The sequence below is a fragment of the Bubalus bubalis genome, chromosome 9 (genome assembly GCF_019923935.1).
Source record: "Bubalus bubalis isolate 160015118507 breed Murrah chromosome 9, NDDB_SH_1, whole genome shotgun sequence".
Classification (NCBI taxonomy): domain Eukaryota; kingdom Metazoa; phylum Chordata; class Mammalia; order Artiodactyla; family Bovidae; genus Bubalus; species Bubalus bubalis.
Genome location: NC_059165.1, coordinates 86886874 through 86909134, shown reverse-complemented (window position 1 = coordinate 86909134; position 22261 = coordinate 86886874). Strand labels below are relative to the sequence as shown.

Genomic DNA, 22261 nt, shown 5'->3' with positions numbered 1-22261 from the left:
GAAGAGGAACTAAAAGCCTCTTGATGAAAGTGAAAGAGGAGAGTGAAAAAGTTGGCTTAAAGCTCAACATTCAGAAAACGAAGATCATGGCATCTGGTCCCATCACTTCATGGGAAATAGATGGGGAAACAGTGGAAACAGTGTCAGACTTTATTTTTTGGGGCTCCAAAATCACTGCAGATGGTGACTGCAGCCATGAAATTAAAAGACGCTTACTCCTTGGAAGGAAAGTTATGACCAACCTAGACAGCATATTCAAAAGCAGAGACATTACTTTGCCAACAAATGTCCATCTAGTCAAGGCTATGGTTTTTCCTGTGGTCATGTATGGATGTGAGAGTTGGACTGTGAAGAAGGCTGAGTGCCGAAGAATTGATGCTTTTGAACTGTGGTGTTGGAGAAGACTCTTGAGAGTCCCTTGGACTGCAAGGAGATCCAACCAGTCCATTCTGAAGGAGATCAGCCCTGGGATTTCATTGGAAGGAATGATGCTAAAGCTGAAACTCCAATACTTTGGCCACCTCATGCAAAGAGTTGACTCATTGGAAGAGACTCTGATGCCGGGAGGGATTGGGGGCAGGAGGAGAAGGGGATGACAGAGGATGAGATGGCTGGATGGTATCACTGACTCGATGGACATGAGTCTGAATGAACTCCAGGAGTTGGTGATAGACAGGGAGTCCTGGCGTGCTGCGATTCATGGGGTCGAAAAGAGTCGGACACGACTGAGCAACTGAAGTGAACTGAACTTACTAGCGTGTGATATAAGTGCAATTGTGTGGTAGTTTGAGCATTCTTTGGCATTGCCTTTTTTTGGGATTGGAATGAAAACTGACCTTTTCCAGTCCTGTGGCCACTGCTGAGTTTTCCAAATCTGCTGGCATATTGAGTGCAGCACTTTCACAGCATCATCTTTCAGGATTTGAAATAGTTCAACTGGAATTCCATCACCTCCACTAGCTTTTTTTGTAGTGATGCTTCCTAAGGTCCACTTGACTTCACGTTCCATGATGTCTGGCTCTAGGTGAGTAATCACACCATTGTGATTGTCTGGGTCGTGAAGCTCTTTTTTGTACAGTTCTGCTGTGTGTTCTTGCCACCTCTTCTTAATATCTTCTGCTTGTTAGGTCCATACCATATCTTTTGTTTATCTAGCCCATCTTTGCATGAAATATTCCCTTGGTATCTCTAATTTTCTTGAAGAGATCACTAGTCTTTCCTATTCTGTTGTTTTCCTCTATCTCTTTGCATTGATCGCTGAGTGAGGCTTTCTTATCTCTCCTTGCTATTCTTTGGAACTCTGCATTCAAATGGGTATATCTTTCCTTTTCTCCTTTGCTTTTCACTTCCCTTCTTTTCACAGATATTTGTAAGGCCTCCTCAGACAGCCATTTTACTTTTTTGCATTTCTTTTCCATGGGGATGGTCTTGATCCCTGTCTCCTGTACAATGTCACAAACCTCCGTCCATAGTTCATCAGGCACTCTGTCTATCAGATCTAGTCCCTTAAATCTATTTGTCACTTCCACTGTGTAATCATAAGGGATTTGATTTAGGTCATACCTGAATTGTGTAGTGGTTTTCCCTACTTTCTTCAATTTAAGTCTGAATTTGGCAATAAGGCATTCATGATCTGAGCCACAGTCAGCTCCCGGTCTTGTTTTTGCTGACTGTATAGAGCTTCTCCATCTTTGGCTGCAAAGAATATAATCAATCTGATTTCGGTGTTGACCATCTGGTGATTTCCATGTGTAGAGTCTTCTCTTGTGTTGTTGGAAGAGGGTGTTTTCTGTGACCAGTGCATTTTCTTGGCAAAACTCTATTAGCCTTTGCCCTGCTTCATTCTGTATTCCAAGGCCAAATTTGCCTGTTACCTCAGGTGTTTCTTGACTTCCTACTTTTGCATTCCAGTCCCCTATAATGAAAAGGACATCTTTTTTGGGTGTTAGTTCTAAAAGGTCTTGTAGGTCTTCATAGAACCGTTCAACTTCAGCTTCTTCAGCATCACTGGTTGGGGCATAGGCTTGGATTACCGTGATATTGAATGGTTTGCCTTGGAAATGAACAGAGATCATTCTGTCGTTTTTGAGATTGCATGCAAGTACTGCATTTCAGACTTTTTTTAACCATGATGGCTACTCCATTTCTTCTAAGGAATTCCTGCCCACAGTAGTAGATATAATGGTCATCTGAGTTAAATTCACCCATTCCAATCCATTTTAGTTTGCTGATTTCTAGAACATCGACGTTCACTCTTGCCATCTCCTGTTTGACCACTTCCAATTTGCCTTGATTCATGGACCTGACATTCCAGGTTCCTATGCAATATTGCTCTTTACAGCATCGGACCTTGCTTCTATCACCAGTCGCATCCACAACTGGGTATTGTTTTTGCTTTGGCTTCATCCCTTCATTCTTTCTGGAGTTATTTCTCCACTGATCTCCAGTAGCATATTGGGCCCCTACCGACCCAGGGAGTTCCTCTTTCAGTATCCTATCATTTTGCCGTTTCATACAGTTCAAGGGGTTCTCAAGGCAAGAAAACTGAAGTAGTTTGCCATTCCCTTCTCCAGTGGACCACATTCTGTCAGACCTCTCCACCATGACCCGCCCGTCTTGGGTGGCCCCACAGGGCATGGCTTAGTTTCACTGAGTTAGACAAGGCTGTGGTCCATGTGATCAGATTGGCTAGTTTTCTGTGATTATGGTTTCAGTGTATCTGCCCTCTGATGCCCTCTCGCAACACCTACCATCTTACTTGGGCTTCTCTTACCTTGGACGTGGGGTATCTCTTCACGGCTGCTCCAGCAAAGCGCAGCCACTGCAAGGAACACATTTGAGTCAGTTCTAATGAGGTGGATGAACCTAGAACCTATTATACAGAGTGAAGTGAATCAGAAAGATAAATACTGCATTCTAACACATATATACAGAATCTAGAAAAATGGTACTGAAGAATTTATTTACAGGGCAACAATGGAGAAACAGACATAGAGAATAGACTTATGGACATGGGGAGAGGGGAGGAGAGAGTGAGATGTATGGAAAGAATCACCTGGAAACTCACATTACCCTATGTAAAATAGACAGCCAACGGGAATTTTCTGTATGGCTCAGGAAACTCAAACGGGGGCTCTGTATCAACCTAGAGGGGTGGGCTGGGGAGGGAAATGGGAGAGAGTTTCAAAAAGGAGGGAATATATGTATACCTATGGCTGATGCATGTTGAGGTTTGACAAAAATCAGCAAAACTCTGTAAAGCAATTATCCTTCAATAAAAAATAAAATTTTAAAAATATTTTATTATGATTCTTTATATATTCTTTAAATACATATTTTAAGCAAATGATAAAATATTTCTTCATAGATCTGTGTGTGTATATATGTGTGTGTACAATAACAATTTGGAATAAGAAATAAAGCTGTCTGTAATACTTCTGGGGTTAAAACATACACAAATACACACAAATCTTTTTTCCACTGATTATCTAGCCCTTATTCATTTATTCAACAATAATTTACTAAGTAACTTCTATGTTTCATCATTAAATACAGCAGTTCTAAGTGCTAAGGTTTCATCATTAAATACAGCAGATCAAGTTTCCTTGCCCTTGTTATAGGGAGCTTACACACTAGTTAGGGGTGTGTGTGTTAGTCACTCAGTTGTGTCCAACCGTATGTGGCCCCATGGATTGTAGCCCCCCAGGCTCTTCTGTCCATAGAATTCTCCAGGTAAGAATACTGGAGTGGGCTGCCATTTCCTTCTCCAGGATATCTTCCCAACCCAAGCATCTAACCCAGGTCTCCCTCATTACAGGCAGATTCTTTACCAGCTGAGTCACCAGGGAAGTCTAGTTAGAGATGAGAGACAATAAAATGAAACACAACATTCAGTTGTATAATATGTAAGATGGTGAAAAAAATCTGTGAAAACTAACCAGGCTTCTTAGATGTAAGATGTAAGCCAAGTGACTTGGATCTTAGAGGTAAGCAAAGTGACTTAGGTGGAAATGATTCTGACTGTTTCAGTTTTCTCTGGGAAGTTGCATTGATTTGCTGAAAAGTTTAATAAGTTCTTAATAGAGTCTTCTTCAGTTACACTCTCTTACTCTTTTTTATGCATGTGCTAAGTTTCAGGTTGGTTCAGTTCAGTTGCTCAGTCATGTCTGATTCTTTGCAACCCCATGAATCGCAGCATGCCAGGCCTCCCTGTCCATCACCAACTCCCGGAGTTCACTCAGACTCACGTCCATTGAGTCAGTGATGCCATCCAGCCATCTCATCCTCTGTTGTCCCCTTCTCCTCTTGCCCCCAGTCCCTCCCAGCATCAGAGTCTTTTCCAATGAGTCAACTCTTTACATGAGATGGCCAAAGTACTGGAGTTTCAGCTGTAGCATCATTCCTTCCAAAGAAGTCCCAGGGCTGATCTCCTTCAGAATGGCCTGGTTGGATCTCCTTGCAGTCCAAGGGACTCTCAAGAGTCTTCTCCAACACCACAGTTCAAAAGCATCAATTCTTCGGCGCTCAGCCTTCTTCACAGTCCAACTCTCACATCCATACATGACCACAGGAAAAACCATAGCCTTGACTAGATGGACCTTTGTTGGCAAAGTAATGTCTCTGCTTTTGAATATGCTATCTAAGTTGGTCATAACTTTCCTTCCAAGGAGTAAGCGTCTTTTAATTTCATGGCTGCAGTCACCATCTGCAGTGATTTTGGAGCCCAGAAAAATAAAGTCTGACACTGTTTCCACTGTTTCCCCATCTATTTCCCATGAAGTGATGGGACCGGATGCCATGATCTTCGTTTTCTGAATGTTGAGCTTTAAGCCAACTTTTTCACTCTCCACTTTCACTTTCATCAAGAGGCTTTTTAGTTCCTCTTCACTTTCTTCCATAAGGGTGGTGTCATCTGCATATCTGAGGTTATTGATATTTCTCCCGGCAATCTTGATTCCAGCTAGTGTTTCTTCCAGTCCAGCGTTTTTCATGATGTACTCTGCATATAAGTTAAAGTTCAAAAGCATGAATTCTTTGGCGCTCAGCTTTCTTCAGAGTCCAACTCTCACATCCATACATGACCACTCGTTACTATTATTGACATGCTTGACAATGCTGAAATTCAAGAACCCTATGACAAGATGATTTATGAAGAGCAAGGAGCAAGACGAAAATAGTGAGTCATTCCAATATCTGTGTGTATGTATAACTGAGACCACTCACTAGCTAAGTGATTACTCCCTTATATAAGCAATGAAGGACTAATAGACTTTGAATTTGTGCTGAGTAAAGTTGCAAAATATTCTGTTGTGGACCTTTGGGTATATGGAAAATGGATAATCTCTCAAATGATATTTATTCTTATATTGTCATCTGCAGAACCACATGTTTAAGATAATAGCTGCTGTTTATCATCTGTGTCTCTCCCTCTTCATTCTGTTTCACAAGCTGGTAGCCTGGTCATTTGTATTTCCTTGCTCCTGGACTTTCCTTCCAGCAGAGCTTGAAGGAAAATCATCTTGAGCATGACAGTCATTCCTATCTTTTCTAAAAGTGTTAGCTCATTTTGGCTGTCCTAGCAGATGAGGAGAGAAAGGAGAAAAGAGTAAGGCCTTTGAAGCCAGATAGTGAGAGACACATTTTGAGAAACTGTGAAAGGGATCAAAATTTATGGGTTCCTATGGGTGGCCTCCAGGGAGCCTGGACCCTAGACACAGTGGCTTCAGACTTTACAAGGACCAAGGGCACCCAGTGGAGGAGAAGCAGAGAGCACTAGACTGGAAGGAACCATCCTTCCAGGAGTTATGGATACATCACCAGGAACCACTGCAGATCCATAATTTCAGGGGCATCCCACATACTTGATGCTGCACACAACCCTAGGATTTTAGACAACTGTGAGTTGTCTAAGACAATGTCTTAGATTTATTTCTTATTTTTCACTCCAAATCTCCATTTGGAGGCCTGGATATGGACTTAAGATGACTTAGAAAAATAATGTGACCTGGTGTGTTTATTGAGAATAAAGATTAATAATCGTGCTGTACATAGTCCATCCTTCCCTAGGCAATAATGACCATTAAAAATATTAAAAAAAAAATTTCTTTCTCCAATGACACTTCTCTTTTACAAAGAATGTTAACGTAGTACTTGCTGTTGCTTCAGGATCTTGTAACTTCGGAACTTATTTTATTAAACATGGTTCTTAGCAATCACATTTATTCAGCTAAAGAATATGAATAAAGGTGACATTCATCCAATAGAAATTTTCCAGTCTTTGATTTTATATCCTCAGGGAATTGCAAGTAAAAGTTAGGATGCCTAGAACATTAGAATATTTTTAAAATCCTGAAGGGCTAAATCAGACTAGTGTCTAATTTAATCTACTTATGTACATTTAATCTTTTAAAAATTGATACTTAGGTTTGACGCCATCCCATTTAGGTCTAGGTATGTTGAATTCTGAACACTATTCCTCTAGTAGCAGTGCAGTTGGGAACATAATTTATCTTTCAAAGATCTGATGACATTGTGTGAACTTGGGCAAGTTGTATTGGTCTTTGTTACCTGAAAAAAATAAAGATAAAATCTAACTCACAGTATTTTTGTCAAGTTTTATGTGGGGTTTTTAAGTAAGTTTAGTATTTCACAAGATCTAATGTCAGTGTGCATTAATGGACTTTTATTCTTTTTGCCTGTTTAATATCCTTCTTTTGAGGGATCATCTAACCTCTCCTGCAGTAACCTTGTTCAGTCTTTAAGGTTTGGACAGGGCTGACTATTGTCTGTAGCTGCCTTAAAACCCTGGCCATAATCTGTCTTTAGGCATGTGACGTAAGCAAGGCTAATCATAAGCGTCCCTGGGAGTACTGCCAGAGATGGCAGGACAAATGCTCTCACTGTCCACGATTTCCGGCTTCAAGGAGCTTGTGGGCCTACAGCGGCTGGTGGCTGTCCTTCTAGTCATGTGGAGGCAAGTCTGAGAGGAAAGCCACAAAGAGAGCAAGAGATGGACCTTGCTTTTACTGAAGTATCTGAGCAATGTTTGGAAACCCACTCCCAGACTTTGCAGTTCTGTGAGGCATTTTATACCATGATTCACAAGAGAGTTGATGATAAGTTTCTGTCATTCGTGACTGACAGAATTTTCACTAAAATATTGTTAAGTATGCTTTGAGGTCAGAGCATTTGTTATCAAACTCCAGCTCTTTCGCTTGTGAGCTTTGTGCCCTTGGACAAGTGCCTTTAATCCTTCGTGCCTCAGCTTCCTCCTCTGTGGCTAAGCGTAATAGTAACACCACCAGCCTCCTTAAATGAGAGTATTAATTGAGACTGTATTTCTGTCAGTTTTATTCACATTCTTTAGTTGAATAAGTGTGATCACTAAGAACCACGTTTTAACAAACAAAGTTCAGAAGTTATAAGAAAATGAGGCAACAACTAGCACTTCACTAACATTCTTTGTGAAACAGAAATGTCACTGGGGAAAGAAACTAACCTTTTCATATTTTTAAATGTCACTATTGTATAGGGTTGGAGAAGGCGATGGCACCCCACTCCAGTACTCTTGCCTGGAAAATCCCATGGACAGAGGAGCCTGGTAGGCTGCAGACCATGGGGCCTCGAAGAGTCGGACACGACTGAGCGACTTCACTTTCACTTTTCACTTTCATGCATTGGAGAAGGAAGTGGCAACCCACTCCAGTGTTCTTGCCTGGAGAGTCCCAGGGACGGGGGAGCCTGGTGGGCTGCCGTCTACGGGGTCGCACAGAGTCGGACACGACTTAAGCGACTTAGCAGCAGCATTGTATAGGGTAGGGTGGGCTATGTATGGTATGAATCTTAATCTATATACTCAACACACATGCCATATCACATTTTAAAAATTAATTCATCTCCAGGCCTCCATTTGGAGTGAATAGTAAGAAATTAAATAGTACAGTAATTGTCTGCCCCATGATAAATAAGCAATGAATACAAGGTATTACTATCATATTCGATAATACATACATGGGAGAAAAAAAATTACCTGGTTAAGAGGAGATGCATTTAAAAAACAAAGTAGTAGTAATAAGTAGAAACTATCAATGATAGAGAAAATAGAGCACCCTGAAATGAAATGAAACTCAAAGAAAGATGAAATTCTTAGTAAGAAAAAATAGGAACATAAAAAACAGTTGAGACATAAATTCTTATGTTCAATGACCCCAGCAGCACAAAAATTCCTGAATCAAAAGTTGCCAACTAGTGGCCCAGATGTTCTGTTTATTTTTTTAAATGGAATCTTTGATTCTGGCACTAAAACAAAAACTCTATGGATAGCACCATGAGGAGATATCCTAAACTGGCAGGATTTTTATTAGCTATTTCAGTACCTTAGTTGTAAATTTTCCTTAATTTTTTTTCCCCTAAGAGTAGTGTTAACAGAATTATATAAAAGTTGAATGTTAAGTTTCCAGTGTCCTAAGAATTTAGACAAACAGAGCACACATGTTATAACAGATATTTAATAGAATGTAGCTCCAGTCTGAGGGTTTTAATTAGTGTATGTGGCAAGTAAAATGATTACAGTAAAAGCAAATTATTCTATATCAAAAGAGGAAGATAAATTATACAACAGCAATTATTATATTAAAATGACTATTTGTGATGTTTTGTTGTTTCTTTTTAAATACAGCTCATCAATTCCTGGAGAAGGCAATGGCAACCCACTCCAGTACTCTTGCCTGGAAAATCCCATGGACAGAGGAGCCTGGTAGGTTCCAGTCCATGGGGTCGCTAAGAGTTGGACATGACTGAGTGACTTCACTTTCACTTTTCACATTCATGCATCAGAAAAGGAAATGGCAACCCACTCCAGTATTCTTGCCTGGAGAATCCCAGGGATGGGGGAGCCTGGTGGGCTGCTGTCTATGGGGTTGCACAGAATTGGACATGACTGAAGCGACTTAACAGCAATCAATTCCTAGGCCTAAATCAAAATTTAAGAATGCAAACTGTATTTAAAATAATATGGCATAAAACATAGAGCAAATCATTGAAATTTCTGACTATAACACAGATGTTTTTAATTGCTGATAACTTATAAATGTATCCATCTAGTCCATAAATATTGGACTTTTATAATTCTTAAGATAATTTTTATTATTTTTTCTTTAAAATGAATCCAGTAAAAATGCTCTATAATGGAAGGATAGCAAAGCATTATAAAAGACTGCCAATTGCCTAGAAGAGAATATAGGCAAAACATTCTCTGACATAAATTGTATCAATGTTTTCTTAGGTAAGTCTCCCAAGGCAATAGAAATAGAAGCAAGAGTAAATAAATGGGACCTAATCAAATGTACCAGCTTTTGCACAGCAAAGGAAACTATAAACAATGACAACCTACAAACAATAAACAAAAAGATAACCTACAGAATGAGAGAAAATATTTGCAAATTATGCAACTAAAAAGGACTTAGTTTCCAAAATTTACAAAAAGCTCATACAACTCAACAAAGAATCCAAAAAAAGAACCCAATCCAAAAAGAAGCAGAAGACCTAAATAGACATTTCTCTAAAGAAGACATGCAGATGTCCAAGAGACACATGAAAAGATGCTCAACATCTCCAATTATTAGAAAAAATGCAAACCAAAACTACAATGAGGTACCATATCATACCAGTCAGAATGACCATCATTAAAAAGTCTACAAATGCTGGAGAGGGTATGGAGTAAAAGGAATCTTCTTACACTGGGAATGTAAATTGGTAAAGCCACTATGGAGAACAGTATGGAGTTACCTTGAAAAAAGTAAAAATAGAGTTACCTTATGATCCTACAATCCCATCCCTGGGTATATATTTGGGGGAAAAAAAACAAACCTGTAATTCAAAAAGCTACATGCACCCCCATGTTCATATCAGCACTATTTATAATAGCCAAGACATGGAAGCAACTTAAATGACCACTGACAGATGAATGGGTATCTTTTGTTTAAAGCAGTGTCTCAATTAAAAAAAAAAAGTCTGCTGCATTATTATTCTCTTAATCCAAAGTTAAACTTCCTATAGGAATTTTCTCCCTTTCATTTTCCTCATAACACTGAAATTAGAGTATAGAGAATACTTTGCAGTCCTTAAGGCATGGGGCGAAGGGTTTCCAAATCTTGTGTGGTCCTTGTATCAACCTTTGCCATGGGGAGCCTAAAGGTGCCTTAGATCTTTTTCCTCAACTCTCCACCAATCTTGCTCTTTCCCTTCTTGGTGGAGAGGGTCCAGCCTGTGTGTGGTCTACTAGGGCTCCAGAGAGAGTACAAGGTGAAAGCTATTATGATTTCTACTTTCTTCAGAACTTGTTTAATGTTCATTCCACCACCGCCCCCCCCACCCCAATAATTCCTGGGGAACAAGACTAGAAAAGGGGAAGCTTGGACCCAGGATATTGATCTCTTATTCCCTGATGCCTGTGGTTTTCCTTCCCCCAAGCCAAGGTCACTCAGGGTAGGCTCTCTCCCTCTCTCTCTGTGGCAAGGATAGCCCTTATCTTATTCTGATTCTGTTCTGTTCTTGGCTTATGATAAAATTCTATGATACGATCAACAAGGCTTAGCCCCAGATATGTTATCGAAATCCTCTTCTCAACGACCTGCTTTCAAGCATACTTTTATTGACATTGGCAAAACTAATACAATTATGTAAAGTTTAAAAATAAAATAAAATTAAAAAAAAAAAGAAAATTCAATTCTGGACCTCAAGTGCTAAATGTTGACTCCATCTTCCTTGTGGCACCCTTCCTGTAATAACCAAAATCTGTCCTAAAGAAAACTAATGCCTGTGGAGGATTGTCAGGAAGGAGTCACATAAAAGGAAATTTTTAAAAGGATAAAAATACACTAATGTATTTCAGAATCTATTCTTTCCATTTCAATGAGAACAAGCCAACACTTGCTTTACTCAGAAGTAAAATGTCCTACCTGCATGGTAATAATGATCAGTGGCAACATCAAGCTGAGTATGTTTAGATATAAGAAAGGTTCACAGAAGGGTATGGAAGATAATGTCGATTGTGATACAGATTTAACTGTGTGAAAACAGAAAGGTAGGAGAGCAAATAAATTTGGAGAATGTTTGAGAGATACTGTAACAATCTGAAGATCTTAGAAGTGTACCTATCTCTTTAAACCATAGAAAGTAATAGACAAAATATACTGGACACTTAAAAACATTAAAGGAGACATACTAAAAAATCCAAAAATGGTATTTTGCTTGGTAAGCAAATCCAAGGAAGACACTCAAATGTGGTATATGTCACTGGCAAAATTGAAAAAGTATACCAAACATGATGACTGTTTTGAAATAAGTGGTATAAGATGGAGCAACTTGCTTTTCCCTTTGAGGGTATTCTCCCCATGTACTAGCTCCTCCTTCTCTTTAGCATTTTATAAAATTTTGTGTCAGAGTTGTTTTTATTTTAAGTAATACAATAAGCGATTGGAACCATGACTGAACTGAGAAACAGAGCCTGACTGTTTTCTGGAGTTGGAAACAATGGCTATCGGCACTTCTTTTTTGGGAGAAAAAGAACACCTCCATTTGTATGAAGAGTGGTTGCATTGTATTGGGTGGAAACATGGAATTTCAGTTTGCATCTACTTTATATGACTGTTGGGTAGCCAAAGGTAGATTTGCTAATTATTAAGCTATTCTGTCCAGCCCAGCTGGACAGTTTCACCTGATGTACTCTGCACGTAAGTTAAGCAAGCAGGGTGACAATATGCAGCCTTGTTTATTCCATTCCCAGTTTTGAACCAGTCAGTTGGGCCTTCTTGACCATATACAGGTTTCTCAGAAGACAGGTAAGGTGGTCTGGTGTTCCCATCTCTTTAAGAATTTTCCACAGTTTGTTGTGATCCACACAGTCAATGACTTTAGCATTGTCTATGAAGCAGAAGTAGACGTTTTTCTGGCACTCCCTTGCTTTCTCTATGATCCAATACATGTTGGCAATTTGATCTCTGATTCCTCTGCCTCCTTGAAACCCAGCTTGTACATCTGGAAGTTCTCAGTTCACGTACTGCTGGAGCCTAGCTCAAAGGATTTTGAGCATAACCTAGCTAGCATGTGAAATCGACAATCTCAGATATGCAGATGATACCACTCTAACAGCAGAAAGTGAAGAGGAACCAAAGAGCCTCTTGATGAGGGTGAAAGATGAGAGTGACAAAACTGGCTTAAAGCTCAACATTAAAAAACTAAGATCACGGTATCTGGTCCTATCACTTCATGGCAAATAGAAGGGGAAAAGGTAAAAGCAGTGACAGATTTTATTTTGGGGGGCTCTAAAATCACTGTGGATGGGGACTGCAGCTGTGAAATTAAAAGACACTTGCTCCTTGGAAGAAAAGCTATAACAAACTTAGACAGCATATTAAAAAGCAGAGACATCCCTTTGCCAACAAAGGTCCATCTAATCAAAGCTATGGTTTTTCCAGTGGTCATGTAGTATTGTGAAAGTTGGCCCATAAAGAAGGCTGAGCCGCAAAGAATTGATGCTTTCACATTGTGGTACTGAAGAAGACTCGAGAATCCCTTGGACAGCAAGATCAAACCAGTCAACTAAAGGAAATCAACCCTGAATACTCATTGGAAGGACTGATGCTGAAGCTGAAGCTCCAATACTTTGGCTACCTGATGCGAAGAACTGATTCACTGGAAAAGACCCTGATGCTGGGAAAGATAGAAGGCAGGAAGAGAAGGGGTCAACAGAGGATGAGATCCTTGGATAGCATCACTGATAAAGGACATGAATTTGAGCAAACTCCAGGAGATAGTGAAGGACAGAGAAGCCTGCTGTGTTGCAGTCCATAGGGTGGCAAACAGCTGGACTTGACTTAATGACTGAACACCAACCACAAGCTATTCTGTCTCAGCTCCAAACATACCCTTCCATGTTCCTTTTGAGATGTTAGGACTGAAATTCTACTAATCATACTGCTGCTTTGGGCTGGCTCCCTGTTTTCACAGCTAATATCTGGCACTAGAGAGAGACTCAAGGCCATAAGAAAGAAAAGAAACTCATTCCATTCTATTTGCTTCATGTGTACTTCCTGATTGCTTCCTTCCTCTCTGTGTACCTTCATATCAACAGTTTAAAAAAATATTCCAAATAAAGGAAGCTGTGCTACCTTCTGCAGCAGATTAATCCATTTTATGTATTTATTTCCAACACTTTCATAATCAGCCTCATTATATTGCCTTCAGAGACCCTTAGACTTGCCAAATGATAAAAAAAATAAAATAAAAACAAAACAAACAAACAGTTCTTCCCCGAACCCCCTGAGATGTGGGTTTCAGCTCCATGGGGCCACTCTTTTAAGCTTCTTATTTTTTAATTTCCATCTCTTCACTTTGCTTTTGGGAGGTGATAACTGTCTCCTGTAGTTTCTAATCTTGTTAATATAGTGGCTTTTTCCTTTTAAATTAACTAGATAAAAAATAAACTGTCCTTCTTTTAAAATCTGTATGTGCTCAGTCACCTTTTTATATCCAACTCTTTGTGGCCCCATGGACTGTAACCCACCAGGCTCCTTTGCCTGTGGAATTTCCCAAGCAAGAATACTGGAGTAGGGTGCCATTTCCTATTCCAGGGGATCTCCTGACCCAGGGATTGAACCCATGTCTCCTGCATTGACAGATTCTTTACCAACAGCACCACCTGGGAAGCCTTATGTCCTCTCTTTTAAAATGCCAGACTGATACAGTGATAAATTTTTGTGACTGTTCTATGTGTATTAAAAAATATTTGCTTTATTTTTAGGGTGTGATTGTTATGTATAATAATATATTCCAGTTATTTCCTAAAAACATGATGTATATTAATTCATTTCACCAAAAGGAAAAAAAAATGTATGAAAGAAAACCCTGGGTAGGTAGGAGGTAGCGATATAATTCCCAAGTCAGAAAACTGAGATATTGAAAAAAAAAGTGACTCACTCAAGATCATGTAGCCATCAAATGTTGGAGCTGTGATTCCAAACTTGAAATGTATCAGAATATTGCTCTTAGCTATCACAGGTGTTATATCTCAGGTTGTATCATTTAGAGTTGAATGCAGGAAATAGAAAGCTATCTAGATATTTGAAGCAGCAAAGGCTTTACTATGGGGGATTAGGTTTTTGCAAACCCACTGGATGAACCAGGAGGTCAGAGGCTGTTTCTGGTCTTTTTAATTGAAAGTCGTGCCCTCATACAATAAATCCAGATCCCAGGACACTATTGCTGCCATTCATAATTCTGGAGCTGGCTGCTTTCATTCCGTTATTTTTAAAAAAATTTTATTGGAGTATAGTTGATTAACAATGTTCTGTTAGTGTCAGGTATAAAGCAAAGTAAATCAGTGAGACATATTTACATGGCGGTGGTTTGGTCATTAAGCCACGTCCGATTCTTGTGACTCTGTGGACTGTAACCCTCCAGGCTCCTCTGTTCGTGGGATTTTCTGGGCAAGAATACTGAAGTGGGTTGCCATTTCCTCTTCCAGGGGATCTTCTTGACCTAGGGATCAAACCTGGAGCACTGCAGGTGGTTTCTTTACCGACTGAATTTCCCGGGAAGCCCACATATACATATGTCCACTCTTTCTTAGATTCTTTTCCCATGTGGGTCATTACAGAGTATTCAGCAGAATTCCCTGTGTACACAGTAGGTCCTTATCAGTTATCTATTTTATATAGCGCTATCACTGTTGACACAGCTGCTCTGAAACAGGCACTTTACAGGGAGACACCGATTCTTTCCATGCCCTGCCCTTTGCAATTTGTGTTGCTTTTAGACTCGCCACGAACATCAAATTCCCACCTGCTCCAGGTATAGTAGTCTTTATAATGGCCCCAAAGATGCCCACCATCCTATCCATAGATAAACTGAAGCACATTAAAACTTCAAGAGTTTATTTGAGCATCAGTTTGAATTCTTCAGTGCTGAACTGAATGTGGTCAGAAAAGCTCTGAAGACGAGCTGGAGAAGGGCTTCTATAGAGCGGCCTCAGAGGCAAAGAAAGAAATTACTTGATGGGGCTACAGTTTAAGTGGTGGCTTTCTTTGGGAAAGCATAGTTGGCCGTTTGTGATTGGACATTCTTAAGTTTTGTTTTCTGGAATATGAGACGTTTCTAGGAACTGACTCTGGGTTAGGTTTTCATGTGTTTATTTAGGCTACCAAGATGATAGAGGCACCTCAGTCTAATGGCCTTAAAGGCAAGCAGAATTTGCCACCCCAAAATAAGTGTCTTTGGTTGATTATTTTTAAGAAATAATAGACATAGAAAAAGTTCTGAAAACTGAGTAGAACTTACCCTTTTGTAGGAGACAATTACATTTATAAGGGAAATCTCCATTTGTAAGGTGTCTCCCTCTCCAGGAAAAGAGAATCTATAGAAACTCTTATTAATGGAAAAGGCTAGGATAACTTAACACTGGGCTTCCCTGGTGGCTCAGAGGGTAAAGAATCCACCTGCAATGCTAGAGACCTGGGTTTGATCCTTGGGTTGGGAAGATCCCCTTGAGGAGGACATGGCAACCCACTCCAGTATTCTTGCCTGGAGAATCCCTGTGGACAGAGGAGCCTGGCGGGCTACAGTCCATGGAGTCACAAAGAGTTGGACAAAACTGAGTGACTAAGCACAGCACAGCACAGGATAACTCATGAATCTGCATCTGCGTAACTTTACCATTGTTTACTGTGCTTTTCCTGGTGCACGTGTGTTAAGGTGCTTCAGTCGTGTCTGATTCTTTGTGACCCTATGGGCTGTAGGTCCTCCAGGTTCCCCTGTCCATGGGATTCTTCAGGCAAGAATAGTGGAGTGGGTTGCCATGCTCCCCTCCAGGGGATCTTCTCATCCCAGGGATCGAACCGGGGTCTCCTGTCTCTCGCATTGGCAGTAGGTTTTTTACCGCTAGCACCACCTGCTAATCTCCCTTCACTGGCCTCCCCTACACGGCATCTTTAGTCTTTAAATGGAGATGGTGTTTCAGGTGCTGGCTTGAGACATTGTGGGGTGTCACTTAGTTTTCCTGGGTCTCTCCAGTGCATATAGGAGCTATAGATGTTATTGAACTTCTGTTTGTTTTTCTCCTATTAATCTACCTTCTATAACAGGGGGGTCTTAGCCAAGAACCTAGAAAGGTAGAAGGAAAGTTATTCTTCCTTCCCTACAGCCTCCCTGTTGAGTTATTGTAATAATTCTATCCCTGGAATGTGTGAATATGTTGCCTTACATAGCAAACATACTTTCTGATGTGATATAAACTAAGGATCTATTTACAGTCGGAGAAATTATCCTGGGTTAGCTTTGCAAGCTCACAGAGCCCCAAAAGAGGGCAGCAGGAAGGTCAGATTCAGAAAGACTGAAAGATACTATACCACTGGCTTTCAAGGTGGAAGATGAGGCTATGAGCCAAGGAATGCAGGAGGTCTCTAAAAACTAGAAAAGCCAAGGGAACAAGTTCTCCCCTAGGCCCTCTCCAAGGAACTCAGCCTTGTTGACTGACCATTTTAGGACTTCTAATACCAGTACTATAATAGAATAACTCTGTGTGATTTAAATCACTAAATCTGTGGTCATTTTTTTAACAAGAGCCCTAGAAAACCACTACACTGGGGAACAAACTCAAAATCTGACCCAAGAGGAGATAGCATCTAAAGGAACTGCAAGATTTTGCTAACTTATATAGCAACATCTAGGGAATGTGTGTGGAATGGACAGACTAATGACGCATTCCTTCTTCTCTGATCTAGCATCTTAAAATCCATCCCCACACACTGGCTTTGGAGAGGGCAGTACTAGGTCTTTAAGCAAGGCAGAGCCAGCTCATCAGAAGGGGCAGGAGAGGCAGCCTCCACCAGCAAAAGGAGCTCTGTAATATTTGTGGGTTCAGAGTTTACCAGTTCATTCCGCTCCAGCCTCACGCCGATAATCCAATTCTCAGGGGGTCACTGCTTCTCAATCAACCCCCACACTTCTCAGCTTAACAAAATTTCACTCATCTTTTCAGATCCAAGGTTTTTGCTTTTTGAATTTTCTTCATATTTCTCTTTAGAGCAATCTGTACTTCTGAGTACACATTATACTGAATGTCCATTAAATTACTGTAGTATTTTATCACATAAGAACTTATTGCTACTCATTATCCCTTTTTGAATTGAAGGTGCTTAGTTGTGTCCAACTCTTTGTGACCCCATGGACTGTAGCCTACCAGGCTCCTCCATCCATGGAATTTTCCAGGCAAGAGTACTGGAGTGTGTTGCCATTTCCTTCTCCAGGGGATCTTCCCAACCCAGGGTTCGAACCCAGGTCTCCCGCATTGCATACAGACACTTTACTGTCTGAACCTCTAGGGAAGCCTATCCCATTTTAAGTGGACTTAATTATTCAATTGTGCCTACCAGTGCTTCATGAGGGTTAGGAAGTCAATAACTCATGGTTGAATGAATAATGTAGCATAATAAAGAGAGGTAAGTAGTTTGTTATTTCCTAAAGAAGGAAATATTTTTAGGGTTTTTCTAAACTTCAAAAGTCAGAGTGACTGAAGTCATAAGCTTTTAGGGTTTCCCAGGTGGCACCAGTGGCAAAGAACCCACCTACCAATGCAGGATGTGTAAGAGACCAGGGTTTGATCCCTGGGTCAGGAAGATCCCCTAGAGGAGGGCATGGCAACCCACCTCAATTTTCTTGCTTGGAGAATCCCATGGATAGAGGAGTCTGGTGGGCTACAGTCCATAGGGTCGCAAAGAGTTGGACACGACTGAAGCAAGTTAGCACGCACACACAAGTGTTTTTTTTTTTTTTTTAACTTTACATGGCATTTTGGTTTTCTTTATAGATTACATTGTTTTACATGAAGCTTGAAATATTTTTAAAAATAAGTTTAAAAACAGAAAAAAACCCATTTGAAAAAGCAATAGTGAGCAATTGAGAATTTGCTGACAGTTGTATATACAGGAAAGGATTTAAATCAAGATCACTAACGAATAATATGGTAAATTCTTATTAGATATGTCTGGTCTTGGGAGAGTCTTTCTTTAGCCACACTAACCATTTTCATGACCCTTGCTGCCTCCCACCGCATTTTATTTTGAAGAGTTGCTTCCTCTTTTACCTTCGAACCTGGAAACTAACCTGAGATGCTACTGTTCCCCTTAAAAAGCATATCAAAATATCTTACGCAGTGAAGCTGTTTTCTCTACATTTGGATGGCTTCCTCAGTTACCAGGAAAAAAATCCCTTAAAACTATTACATCAGCAGAGGTGGCCTTGTCTAGGTTTATATGCATAGGTGGTTACAGCTATATACTAGTTGATGTCTCCTGGTTATAAAATTTTACAGCACTGAAATATTCACCTTCCACATCACACTATAATTGCCTTTTGAGATATTAATATTTCTCTACCTTTGTTGTTTCTTAATTCTCCTTAATATTTATAACAATCTCTCCCCGCCTTTCCAAACCTCTGATTCTCTTCCTTCTGTAGTAAAATGAATCTATTTCCATTAATTTCCCTGGATTTCTAATTACTTTGTGGTTTTAAATGCAACCCTAGATGTTTTAAGAATTTGCATCAAAAGAGTATTGGGAAATGATCCAATTCAGGGTAGTTATTTTTGTAATCCATGGGGTGCATCTTCCTGCATCTCCTGAATCTTCATATTTCCTCCACTTCATTAACTTGGTATGCCACTTCAACTCTGGTTCCTGTTAGCTTCTATTTTTTTTTTTCTTTCAATTAATGACAGGGAGCAGTGGGTAGTGAAATGCTGGGAAAACACTCACGGGGTGTGCACCACACTGCTCTAACACAGCAGTGCAAAGTGGAAACTGAGAACTAAGTGAATTAGGCCAAAGTAGAAAATAAAACAGGTACTGAACGAATGCAGATTCATGGGTTTGTGCACTGAATGCAGATTCACGGGTTTGTGCACTAAAGTAAAGGAAGAGCAAGTGCCTGGGAGACTAAAAATAATAAATGGAAGAAGTTAGAAGGACTAACATCTCTTCCTTAAATGGCTCTTACAGCAACAGTTATTTTTAAAATATCTCTTAAATGTCTGTGTTGTATTTGCATTAAATAGAGTCGTGACTATAAGCTGTATGATTTTCAAATTTGATATATGACACTACCTCCAGAAATTTTGAGTAAGTCAAGGCTATGGTTTTTCCTGTGGTCATGTATGGATGTGAGAGTTTGACTCTGAAGAAAGCTGAGCACTGAAAAATTGATGCTTTTGAACTGTGGTGTTGGAGAAGACTCTTGAGAGTCCCTTGGACTGCAAGGAGATCCAACCAGTCCATTCTAAAGGAGATCAGTCCTGGGTGTTCTTTGGAAGGAATGATGCTAAAGCTGAAACTCCAGTACTTTAGCCACCTCATGCGAAGAGTTGACTCATTGGAAAAGACTCTGTTGCTGGGAGGGATTGGGGGCAGGAGGAAAATGGGGCGACAGAGGATGAGATGGGTGGATGGCATCATCGACTCGATGGACGTAAGTTTGAGTGAACTCCGGGAATTGCTGATGGACAGGGAGGCCTGGAGTGCTGTGATTCATGGGGTTGCAAAGAGTCGGACACAACTGAGCGACTGAACTGAACTGATGTACTTATTTGAGGAGAAGGCAATGGCAACCCACTCCAGTACCCTTGCCTGGAAAATCCCATGGACGGAGGAGCCTGGGAGGCTGCCGTCCATGGGGTCGCTAAGAGTCAGGCACGACTAAGCGACTTCCCTTTCACTTTTCACTTTCATGCATTGGAGAAGGAAATGGCAGCCCACTCCAGTGTTCTTGCCTGGAGAATCCCAGGGACGGGGGAGCCTGGTGGGCTGCTGTCTATGGGGTCACATGGAGTCCGACACGACTGAAGTGACTTAGCAGCAGCATGTACCTATTGCACTTCTCAAAGAAAATAGAAATAAACCCCAATTATGTATTTATTTCTCCTTTAATAAGTTATTTCCTCTGGATTTTATTGTAGAGATCCCAATAGTCATGTGTGCTGACCCTGCCTTCCTCATAAAATTTAGTTGAAATGACTGATTAAATATCAAGTCTAATTCATAGGTGACTTGGGGAAAACAGGAAAGGTTGACACAGTAAGATCAGGAAAATGGAGAATCCCTGAAAAAATGTAAAGTAGACAGGAACAGATTGATCTCAAAATCCAAAATATCTGAAAACCCTGAAATTCAAAAATAGTGATAATGATGACCTCAAAACCAAACAACAACAACAAAAATCCCCCAAATAAAAAAGATCAATTTTTCATTTTTTTAAAGCAGGACCTAAATATCATCACAAGATTAGAGCATAGCAGCGTTGGAATGAAAACACAAAGGGAGCAGAATAAATAACGCAGCCTGAGACACTGAGTCCTGGTTTTACCCTTGGGCCTTTCTCTAACCCCCACCACAGCCACCTGTGAATGGATGTTCTTCACTCAGACGCAGTCACCTACCTCCTGTCTACATTGCCTACTTTCCTACCTGGGATCCTCAATGGAGGTTGAGTTCAAAATCAGAACTTTCTTTGATGCTTGGTGAACTAAGTATTGGGGGGGTGGTGGTATTATTTATTACATTAATTGAGAAATATAGAATGAAATATTAGTGTTTAAATACAGGAAGCTAATCACCAGAAAATTGGAACTGTTTAATAGAACTTTCAAGTTACCAGGAGAAGACAATGAAAAGAAAAAAAATAATGTATCGATCCAGCCAAAGTGAAGAAAAGAAAAAAGGAAACATGATAAACATGATTTTTGTCACAAATAGAATTAATAAATTAATTAATAAAGTGTGCTGTGCTTAGTTGCTCAGTCATGTCTGACTCTTTGTGACCCATGGACTATAGCCTGCCAGGTTCCTCTGTCCATGGGGATTCCCCAGGCAAGACTATTGAAGTGGGTAGCCATGCCCTCCTCCAAGGGATCTTTCTAACCCAGAGGTTCAACACAGGTGTCCAGCATTGCAGGCGGATTCTTTACCATCTGAGCCACCAGGGAAACCCAAGTAAAGTGTGATTCCTCCCGAATCTGCCACTGCACTGGTATCAGCACTTTATCCATCCACATATTCCCAATATGTAGGGATGAAGTTCTTAAGATGTCTCAGGACACCAAGTCCAAAACTCAACCCACTCAACTCCCACAAGCTAGTTCTTGGGATAGTGTGTATCACAGCAAGAAAATAAAGCCGAATTTGGTAATAAAAATTAAATCTGCTGTGCACCAAAGTGGGCAGTTATAATTAGAAGATCATCAGACACAAACCCCCAAGTCTAACTTGCCTTATTTCTTCCCTATGGCACCCAAGGGTGATTTATCTCCTCTTTCGTGCCCTTACTTTTTATTACAGAAATCCTCAGGCTGACTGTCTTCACTTTCATATTCTGCTGTGCTTATTATCAGACTTATTACAGACTTCAAAACTGTCTCCTCCCTCAAGTTTAGGGATGCTGGAGCAAGATTTCACCAAGTTATCATCATCATTAAGTTTTACCTTATTTACCCTAGCAGGTGGATCATAGAAAAAGCAGGGAAATTCCAGAAAAATATCTACTTTTGCTTCATGGACTACCCTACAGCTTTTGACTGTGTGGATCACAAAAACCTGTGAAAAATTCTTAAGAGATAGAAATATCATACCACCTTACCTGCCTCCTGAGAAACCCATATGCAGTTCAAGAAGCAATAGAACTGGACATGGAACAGCAGACTGGTTCCAAATTGGGAAAGGAGTACATGAGAGCTATATATTGTCACCCTGCTTATTTAACTTTTATGCAGAGTCAGATCAGATCAGATCAGTCGCTCAGTCGTGTCCGACTCTTTGCGACCCCATGAATTGCAGCATGCCAGGCCTCCCTGTCCATCACCAACTCCCAGAGTTCACTGAGACTCACGTTCATCGAGTCAGTGATGTCATCCAGCCATCTCATCCTCTGTTGTCCCCTTCTCCTCCTGCCCCCAATCCCTCCCAGCATCAGAGTCTTTTCCAGTGAGTCAGCTCTTCGCATCAGGTGGCCAAAGTACTGGAGTTTCAGCTTCAACATCAGTCCTTCCAATGAACACCCAGGACTGATCTCCTTAGGAATGGACTGGTTGGATCTCCTTGCAGTCCAAGGGACTCTCAAGAGTCTTCTCCAACACCACAGTTCAAAAGCATCAATTCTTTGGTGCTCAGCCTTCTTCACAGTCCAACTCTCACATCCATACATGACCACAGGAAAA

General features: G+C 40.5%; 1 protein-coding gene across 1 annotated transcript in view; it reads left to right on the top strand.

Annotated features, from left to right (window-relative positions):
* Nucleotides 1-22261, top strand: part of LOC123464578 — a 67631-nt gene that overhangs the window by 19937 nt on the left and 25433 nt on the right. The gene's annotated exons all lie outside the window — the stretch shown is intronic.